We start from the raw sequence: 10,558 nt of genomic DNA on the forward strand, positions 1-10,558 counted from the left end.
GTGATTTTAACAAAGTAAATTTTAACGCCGTGCATGAATACCAACACACCCACAAGCTCACACCAACACAATTTCTGCATCACCACACAGAACTAGGCTGGAAACACAGCTCCCTGCTTCTTAAGTGTATTTATAAGTCAAACATAGCTAGATGGTTTTAACCAGTGCAAATAATTTTAAGAGAACTCAAATTTTTCTCGGTATTGAGATGCTGTTTCCCAATACGGATACCTGCTTTTTACCGGTATTAATCAAATGTGGCTCTGACTTTTATAACTTTTAAACATCAATTGGATGAAATAAACACTCGTTTTTATCGTCCCATCCCCCCAGAATACGTATGTGGATCCCACCTATATTCAGGTGATACAAAGTACTCGACCTTATCCAATCTTAACAGATCCTCTTAAATATCTTATCACCCCCACTCCCGTCATCCTCCCTCTTTTGACCAGCCCTACCATCTTTTTTTTGTTTTGTTTTGTTTTTTTGATCGTATAAACCAATTCATGTTCAATATAGGCAATTAAGACCTGACGGACAATAAGCCCCTTAAATTTCTTCTGAGTTGGTGGGCCGAACCCTAACCCTAAGTTTACACGAGAAGGAGTGTGCCTTTAAGAAAAACAGAATGTTCTCGCTTAAACGACCAGTGAGGCTGATTTTTAAAGTTCAAGTTCAAGTTGTATTAGTCCATACCCCATGGGGGCATTTTGAACCATAAATACAATCAATACAATCATGATATATGCTAATATAGTAAATACATTTTTGTAATTTTTTTTATGAAAAACTGTTACAAATTCAATTAATAAAGTTCAAAATATTCTTTAGCAATTTCTTTTTCTTAGTAGCAAACAACTTTTCAAATTTAAGTGCATTAGGTTTTTTCCAATAGTAAAGTGGTAACAACTCAGCTCTTTCTTCTTTGAAAAAATCACAGACAAATAAATAATGGAATTCATCAACCTATGTCTTGTGATACAGATTTGGTGCAAGTTCTTTCTGACCTCGGGATGTTAAGATAACGTTCTTTCTGTACAGGCAAATTGTTGTTTAATGTTCTAAACTTCATCATTGAAACACATTGCTGATATGGCAGGTGTGTGACATAGTCTTCACATGCAAAAATATCTTTAAACATTCGATAATTCCAAAAAATATTTTTTGTTCCAATTTCTGTAAACCATTTATGGATATACTGGTCATACAAGCTTCTTTTTACTCTCTGTTCAAACCATGCGCTTGAGTATTGAACATTTTCTTGAAAGAGAGAGTGCGGATTTACACCTGGAAAATTCATCGTAATTCCCTCGAGGCTTATTCCAGTATTTCGGTTAATTGTCTGATTATCTTTTCGTATTTCGTGCGTCCATATTGCTTTACGCTCACTTTTACGTCTGTCTAAGGCCAAAAAAAAGAGGTCTGTTTACGGTAACATAGGCCCAAAAAATAGGGTCGGTAGGTCGGGATTTTTTCCCCCCCCCCAAAAAAACCCATATTTTTACGTTTTTTTTCTTCCCAAATGCCAAAAAAAAGTCTAGGGTCGCGCGAAAAAAATAGGGTTGGTCGGGTTACCGTAAACAGACTATTTTTTTTGGGGGGGGGGGGGGGGGGGCCTAAAACGTGGTTCAGTCCGTACCAAAATTAGATTGTGTGTTGGCGCGCAAGACTCAATCGATATTGTTGTATTTGTAGTACATTATAACATATATACTCTGAGAACTGTTTCTGAATGGTCTCCTGTGGAAACACGCGCACAAAGAAATTGATGTAGTGACAAATATTGAGTTGGCAAAGAATTAATAAGGTAGTGTGTGTTCTTACTAACTTAAAACTAACGAGCTAAGAGTAAGTTAGAAACATTTAAACACAACTTAGCAGAATAATGAACAAAAGTTTACGTCCTTATGAACACTGAAACCACGAACGTTGGATTCTGCCACATTGAATTTTGTTTGAATAGTTTTGTTTAAAATTTGATAAAGATTATTTACTACAGAAGAAACTATTTACTGTTAATTTTAAGATGAGATTGTAAGGAAGACTTTGGCCTGTTCTTCAACCAATGTATTGTTAAATGTTAAATTGATTGAGATCAATTATAACGTATTTATAATCGAAACTGGACACTGCATGGACACCTACTTGGGTAGAAGTTACTATGTTTGTGTGTTAGTGTGTGTTTGTGTGCATGTGTGTGTGTGTGTGTGTGTGTGTGTGTGTGTGTGTGTGTGTGTGTGTGTGTGTGTGTGTGTGTGTGTGTGAGTGTGTGTGTGTGTGCGTGTGTGTGTGTGTGTGTGTGTGTGTGTGAGTGTGTGAGTGTGTGTGTGTGTGTGTCTGTGGATTTGGATGTGTGCGTGTAGAATGTGCGCGCGTGTGTTTTGATAATTATGAGTGTTGTATAATTATTCTCAAGTTGTTGTTCTCATGTTAATTTGATAGATGTTGGGAGTGAAGCTGTTTGAGTATTAAGCTATGATTATTACGTGATATAATCTTTATGAACGAGCGAAAAGACCCATTTATGTATGTGCCTCATTCAGATGTAGCCATGTTTTATTGAATTGAATTGAACGAGAGATACGAGAAACCCTGTGAAAGAAACCGTCCTTGCCATGCACACAAAGTTGCACAGACTCTCCCATGCGATCTAAACATAAACTTGGCCAAAAAATGATTGTGACACATTTCGCACCCATTCAAACTTTCTATGCCAGTTAAGGCCGTTCACTTGACTTTCTGGATCACCTTTCGGATTAAAGATTTCTTTTACACGGATCACGTGACCGCAGCTCAAATAAGGGTACCCTCAAAAACGACCAGACAAAAACGGAAGGGACCCATTAAAAATCGACGAAAAATCGAAATAGGCAAAACATTGCAACTTTTACATACGAGATGAAAGTCGAATCAATTATCTACTTAGAACATGTTGTTTTGTTTAGTTTGCTTGCGTATTTCGTGCGCCATGTGCCAAACATCAGCTTGACATGTATTGGGATTTTTTGGGCTGACTCCATTTCCCAAACTGAGAATGGATTGATTCAACATGAGCAAGGAATGTGAATGACCAGGTGTTTTAATGTTCGCTCAGATATTTCTCTTCTTTAGGAAAGCGCATCTCTTTTTTCATGTGGAAAATGATTAAATTTGCAGTCAAAAAAAAAAAAAAAAAAAAAAAAAAAAAAAAAACATGAGCAATTCTTCTTTGAAAGCAAACTGTTGAATGTTGGTGTGGTGAAGTCGACCCCGCGAAGTCTACTTCACGAAGCCAGCTGAACGAAGCGTTGGTTCTGAATTTTCGATAAAAAAATACTGCGCGAAATCTTTGCGAAGTCTCCTTGGGGCTCAAGTAAGGAAGGCCTTTAATGACAAACCAAACTGATTAACCCCTTCACTGCCACCGTGGTAGTAACTTATCCGAATGGTCTATGGGAAAGAACTGTGTTTAGAACCCCTACAAGTACTTGGACAGTGGTTACCTCCCATTTAGTTTTCAGAAATGTCCTGAAATGTTGTTGACACAAATCCCACGTATGAGATACGGTTATGCGCGTACGATAAACAGAAAATGACCACGTATTGCATACGGGGTGGGCAGTGAAGGGGTTAAACAAACCAAGACATCTCTTGATGACATGACACCGTCTTCCAAACGAAATTTCTGACGTCAAAAGCGAAACAGAGTTCAAGAAGATGTCATAGTGCAAGATAATGGTGTCAGGTTAAAAGTATGGTAACTTTTCTGCATGTCTTCGCGAAAATTTCGCGCAGTATTTTTTTTTTTATCGAAAATTCAGAACCAACGCTTCGCATCGTGGCTGTGCATGTATCGGTATCGTATATCATTAATGAAAGGATGCTCCTATCCTCAAGAAGAGCATTGGCAGATCTGCGCGCGGTGATGGACATTATTGTGTGCGCGAGAAGTAAGGTATCTTTACATGGAGTATGACAGCTTGATCCTCTATCTATCTTAAATCGTTTATCTCACACGCGCGACTGGCTGTTCGTCGTTTTGTTTGCAACCATCTGCTTTTCCCTCTTGCTTTTGTGCCTGTGGCCTGTCTGCATTATGTCAAGTTTTCGTCAATTTGTCTATTTTTTGGTCATTTTTGTTTTACTGCTCCACCTTTTAATGCGAGCGTCATTAGGCCAAAAAAAAAGGTCTGTTTACGGTAACATCGGCCAAAAAATAGGGTCGGTAGGCGGGGATTTTTTTTTTTCTCCAAAAAAACATATTTTTACGTTATTTTTCTTTTTTTTTCTTTTTTTTTCCCCCAAAATGCCAAAACAAAGTCTAGGGTCGCGCGAAAAAAATAGGGTTACCGTAAACAGACTATTTTTTTTTTTGGCCTTATAATACTGTGACAGTGAATGATTCAGCGAGCGCACACTATGAGTAACCGGTGAAGTTGTTCGTTTCGTTACGTCATTAGGCCTACTCAACCTGCCAGCTGCCATTGTTACGAATCATGTCAAATGATACCTGTGGCAACAATCAGTACAGTGGAACCCCCCTTTTAAGACCTCCAAAAATCTGAGAAAATCGGATCTTAAAAAGGAGGGAGTCTTAAAATGGGGGTATTCTTACAAAGGCCTGATTATGATCAGAAAGTCTAAGCAAGGTCTAAAGAAGAAGGGAGTGCTAAATATGGGGGTCTTAAAAAAAAGGGGGGGGGAGGTGTTCCACTGTATTAAGCTGTGTAAACTTCTTACTAAACGTTATTAATATGCGTCGCTTTCTTCAACAGCTACCAGGGGCGGATCAGTTCATTTTATGGGGGGAGGGGGGTTTCCAAAAGTATATTGTGAAGTTATGGGTGTGAAGGCACGAAGCGCCTAGCTTGCTAGGGGGGTCCGGGGGCATGCCCCCCCGGAAATTTGTTAAAAAAAGGATGCAAAATGGTGCAATCTGGTGCATTCTGAGGATGATCATTACCAGTTTCAGGCAGCAGATTTTGTCACTGATTAATACCCCATAATTGAAACTCAACCCTAAAAAAAACACCACAACAATATTTTTATTTTTGGGGGGGGGGGGGTCCGGAAACCCCAGAACCCCCCCCCCCCCCCCTCGTCCGCCCCTGGCTACGATTTGAAAACGTTATTAGGGTTAAGAAGTTAATACGCAAATGATAGGCTACATATGGGTCTTACATCACGTCTATTTGGCGTGAAAGGCGGTGAAATATCACAAGATGATGCTCAACAAAGAAGCGAATTAATTCGGAGAAAAAAACAAGCAAGCATGACACAAACATTCACACAAGAACACACCAAGACACGGACACGACAGACACCAGCAAGTACAGTCAAAGTCATACAGACATAGATTCACACACACACACACACACACGGGCACACACACACACACAAAAAAACACACACACACACACACACACACACACACACACACACACACACACACACACATGTGTATGCGTGTGTGTGTATATGCGTGTGTGTGTATGCGTGTGTGTGTGTGTGTGTATATGTGTGTGTGCGTATGTGTGTGTGTATGCGTGTGTGTGTATGCGTGTCACAGTGTGTGTGTGTGTGTGTGTGTGTGTGTGTGTGTGTGTGTGGTGTGTGAAGATGTCATAAGCAGAAAGGAAACATACGAGGGCTGTTCCATTATTATTTAGAATCCAGGATCCTGCCAATATGGCGTTAAATACAAAATCATGCAGTCAGATAATAGACTATCGTGAGGCTTGACACAAAAAAATGAAGTTCCAGAGAGTTTTGTCGCTTACATATGGTCGACTCGGGAAGATACTCACCGCGCAATGTATGAGATTGCGTCATGAAGCTCGAATTCGCGATTTCGGAGCCATAACTTACAATAACTACAAAATAAGGGTTAAAAGAGGTCGATCTGCATGCCAGTGTGACGAAATGTTTTGGGATGAACGCCTTTTTAGAGAGCCGTGGTGTAAAACTGGTACATACCCACCCTGGTCTACTAATTTCATTCGTTATCCTCGAAAACATTGGCGCTGTTGAACAGATAATAAGAGAAGATCACTTAATTATAATCAGGGAGATGCAATATGCCCTTGGCATTAAAAGCTCTGCATTTGAAAAGATCTTACACAAATATTATTGGCCCCAAAGCCATTTGCCGGTTGGGTACCTCATGAACCCAGTGACGGGGAAAAGAGGGGTAGGGCAGAGTGATACTTGAACAAATCAACATGGAATATCGTCAGTGGTGACATAACCTGAATTAATTAGTTCCACTCTAAAACCAAACAATTGTCGTCTGTTCGGGTGTTTAATCAGGTGACCCAACCCCTGCCAAGTTCAAATAACAAGAAGCCCTAAAAATTGTTTGCATCTTTCGTCGCTAGATCAAGGCATTTAAACACTGTGACTCTTGAGGACAGGCATACAGTCACGTCTGACTGCTGTGTCCACCACTAATGGTCAAAAATATTCGAGGCTTGGCACAAACACTGTTCAAACACAGGTATTCAAGGACTTATGCTGTAACATGACGACGCACCTGTCTATACTGCCTTTGCGACAACATATTTCTTGGCACCAAAGGGAGCACTGCTGCTGGTTGCATCCACCCTATTTTCTTCACATCTCCCCATGCTAGTTCAGCCTGTTCTCGGATTTCAAGAAATAGCCGCGGAAACACAGGTAGAGACCCCTGAAGACTCTGTCCGAGCCTTCACGAGGGCCATACCAGGTATAGCTGATGTCAGGTGGTCCCAGGCCTGAATGAGAACGTTTGAGAGGATGGCCAGTTGGGTGTCGGCTGGGGAAGGATTGGTCTAGAAAATGTCCTGGTTAGATTGTTGATATGTGTTGCCGTTTCTGAGATTGTAAATAATTATGGAACAGCCTACGTACATGTACTCACCAAAACAAGGAGAGAAAGAGACCGACTTTTAGACAACATATTGGATACATGAAAGAAAAAACAGTCAGACTGACACACAAACAGACAGACATATAGCTAGTACTGACACACAAACAGACAGACCTATAGCTAGTACTGACACACAAACAGACAGACCTATAGCTAGTACTGACACACAAACAGACAGACCTATAGCTAGTACTGACACACAAACAGACAGACCTATAGCTAGTACTGACACACAAACAGACAGAGAGACTGACACACAAACGACGACTGGCTTACACATGAACAGACGGACTGGCGGCTGACACATAAACGGACAGAGAGACTGACATACAAACAGTCAGACAGACTGACTCACACACAAACAGACAGACAGACAGACTGACACACAAACAGATTGACAGCCAGACAAACAGGCAGGCAGACAAAAGAAAACACAGCACAGCAAAACTCACAGAGTTATGTCAGAAAGTGTAGACAAAACGAGTTCAACGCAGCGTATCCAAAACCTTCACCTGCTGTCGACTGGGCCTGTCGAGTGATAGGTTCTTGCTTGCCCCAACACCGCGTCAAGTCTGTCTTGTCAGTCGTGACGGTGAGACAATGCAGGACAACCAGCGAATCCAGCCACCGTGCCCGGTGTAACACGAAATTTGTACTCCACGAAAAATTTACTCCGGAGTAAATATTTCGTACGAAATTCTTACTTCGAGTACACTTTTCGTACGAGAAAAGAACTCCCCAAGGCACGAACAAATTACTCCCTCCACGAAATTTTTACTCCCCATTTTTTTTTTACTTCCAGTAAAAATCTCGTCCGCAAAAATGGGATGCGGGCGAAGGGATAATGCCAATAAGTGATCTCGCGCACACGAATGTCGCGCTACCCTCCTTCCACCCCTTCCACCACCAAGAACTAACAGGGGACAAGGGAGTAAAAATATCGTACACCTGGCATGGGAAGTTAAATTGCTCGTGTTGAGGTGAAGTAATTTATTCGTTATTTATTCGTCAGGGGAGTAACATTTTTGTACGAAATGTTGACTCGGAACTCTCCAGTCTTGGGGAGTAACTTTCTCGTGCAATGGGGGAGTGCTTTTTTCGTAAAGGGAGTAACTTTTTCGTACGACTGTTTACTCCGGAGTAAAAATCTCGTGGGAGTAATTTTCTCGGGTTACACCGGCCCACTCCCATCAACTTGATGCTGATCATTTATCTTTCCCTCCTATAAGACGCTCATACATCCTCCTTCCGTCACATCCATACACCACTCCCTGCTCACCCCCTCCCCCCGGGCCCCGCCCGCTTTCGCCCCATCCCCGGCCATGCGCCTCTGTTTATCTACTTCAAACTTTCTCTAGACCATCGTCAGGTCACTCCTTTTTTCACCTCCCTACTCCCCCCTCCCATGTTACTGACGCCCCCACCTCCCATCCCCTTTCACCCCCCCCCCCCCCCAACCTAGTTCAGTCTTATGATAAGAAACCACAGAGATATATCTCTGTGTAAGAAACTCACGCATCCCTTTTCCCCCTCTCTCTCACTAACGCTTCTTCTCCCCCCCCCCCCCGCCCCCGCTTCCCCTCCTACTCTACTCTCACTCTCGTAAGAGAACTCAAGCTTCACACACACACACACACACACACACACACACACACACACACACACACACACACACACGCGCGCGCGAGCACACATACACACACACATACACACACGCCTCTCTCCCCAACTGACTCTACGCTGGTAAGAAACTCATTCATCTTCCTTCCGTCACATCCCTCATCCTTCTGCCCCCCTCCCCCTGTCCCCCTCCCCCACATAAAGCACGGTCTTCCTCCCACCTGCTCCGGTCCTACGTAGGTAAGAAACTTCGTAACACCCCCCTGACGCCACGACCCTCTCCAATCTGCTTCACTCTTACTCAGGTAAGAAACTTCACCCCCCCACCACCCCCTTTCCCTGACGCCTCGACCCTCTCCAATCTGCTTCACTCTTACTCAGGTAAGAAACTTCACCCCCCCACCACCCCCTTTCCCTGACGCCTCGACCCTCTCCAATCTGCTTCACTCTTACTTAGGTAAGAAACTTCACAACAACCCCCCTCCCTTCCCTGACGCCTCGACCCTCTCCAATCTGCTTCACTCTTACTTAGGTAAGAAACTTCACAACAACCCCCCTCCCTTCCCTGACGCCTCGACCCTCTCCAATCTGCTTCACTCTTACTTAGGTAAGAAACTTCACAACAACCCCCCTCCCTTCCCTGACGCCTCGACCCTCTCCAATCTGCTTCACTCTTACTTAGGTAAGAAACTTCACAACAACCCCCCTCCCTTCCCTGACGCCTCGACCCTATTCAATCTGCTTCACTCTTACTCAGGTAAGAAACTTCACCCCCCCTCCCTTCCCTGACGCCTCGACCCTATTCAATCTGCTTCACTCTTACTCAGGTAAGAAACTTCACCCCCCCCCCCCTCCCTTCCCTGCCTCGACCCTCTCCAATCTGCTTCACTTTTACTTAGGTAAGAAACTTCACAACAACCCCCCTCCCTTCCCTGACGCCTCGACCCTATTCAATCTGCTTCACTCTTACTCAGGTAAGAAACTTCACCCCCCCTCCCCCCTTCCCTGCCTCGACCCTCTCCAATATGCTTCACTCTTACTCAGGTAAGAAACGTATGCATCCTCCTGGTAAAAATCAAAGTAGGCCAGCGAAAGGTTTTTAAATAAAACAAAACAAAACCATATCAAGCGTCGCAGAAGTACAAGTACCGGTACAAGTACAAGTAAGTTCAAGTAAGTAAACAAACCCTTGCATCCTTGTGTAAAAAAAATTCCATCTCACACGGCATAAATAAATCCCTGCGCCTTGAATATGTGCGCAATATAAAAAAAAAACAAAAAAACAAACAAACCATAAATCCCTGTGCTTAGAACTGTACCCACGGAATACGCGCGATATAAGCCTCATGTTGATTGATCCTTTTCCACAAACATCTATACTTCCGCTCTCCCCCTCTCTCTCTCTTCTTTCTCTCACTCCCTTCGACTTCCACTCTACTCGACCTGTTTAGCCTTCATGCTTACATACATACATATACAGCATTGCTACCATTCAGTGGATCGATCGTTGTACCATGAAATGACTGCAGGAAGATGCTTAACTTGATATGAGAGTTTCTAAAAGGTGTTCAATCGCCTTGCATAGAGAATTCCAGTGATTTTAACTGATGTCAGGGCGATCGTAGAAATCCTTTCAGAGCCTAATTCAAAAACGATGATAGTGCTTTCGGGGTTGAGCGTCAAGACTAGGTTCAGAGACGATTTTAACCGCACCGCTGTTATCTACCTGAATAACTCGATATTTTACGAAAAGTTTAATGTTTATAGATTCTTTACGCCGGGTAGAATATAAGCCTGACGTGTCTTTCCAGCCAGTTTCTTGAACAAAAATGTTTCATTGTGTTACTGCTGCCTTTCTATACCGTTAGGTGTAATGTAGAGTATGTGCTGATGCAGACGATATCAAACAGACACTGAGACAGACAGACAGACAGACAGACAGACAGACACACACACACAAGCACACATTCGCGCACGCATATACACACGCAAACACATACACATACACACACACACACACACACACACACACACACACACACATCGAAA

At 42.8% G+C, this 10,558-nt stretch overlaps 1 protein-coding gene across 1 annotated transcript in view; it reads right to left on the reverse strand.

Moving 5' to 3' along the window:
* Nucleotides 1-7,456, reverse strand: part of LOC138966106 (succinate receptor 1-like) — a 16,256-nt gene extending 8,800 nt beyond the window's left edge. Inside the window, exon 1 of the transcript XR_011455611.1 lies at nt 7,342-7,456. The gene's annotated coding sequence lies outside the window, so the exon portion shown is untranslated. The remainder of the gene's footprint in view (nt 1-7,341) is intronic.
* Between the last annotated feature and the right edge of the window lie 3,102 nt (nt 7,457-10,558).

Source organism: Littorina saxatilis, linkage group LG5 (genome assembly GCF_037325665.1).
Source record: "Littorina saxatilis isolate snail1 linkage group LG5, US_GU_Lsax_2.0, whole genome shotgun sequence".
NCBI lineage: Eukaryota > Metazoa > Mollusca > Gastropoda > Littorinimorpha > Littorinidae > Littorina > Littorina saxatilis.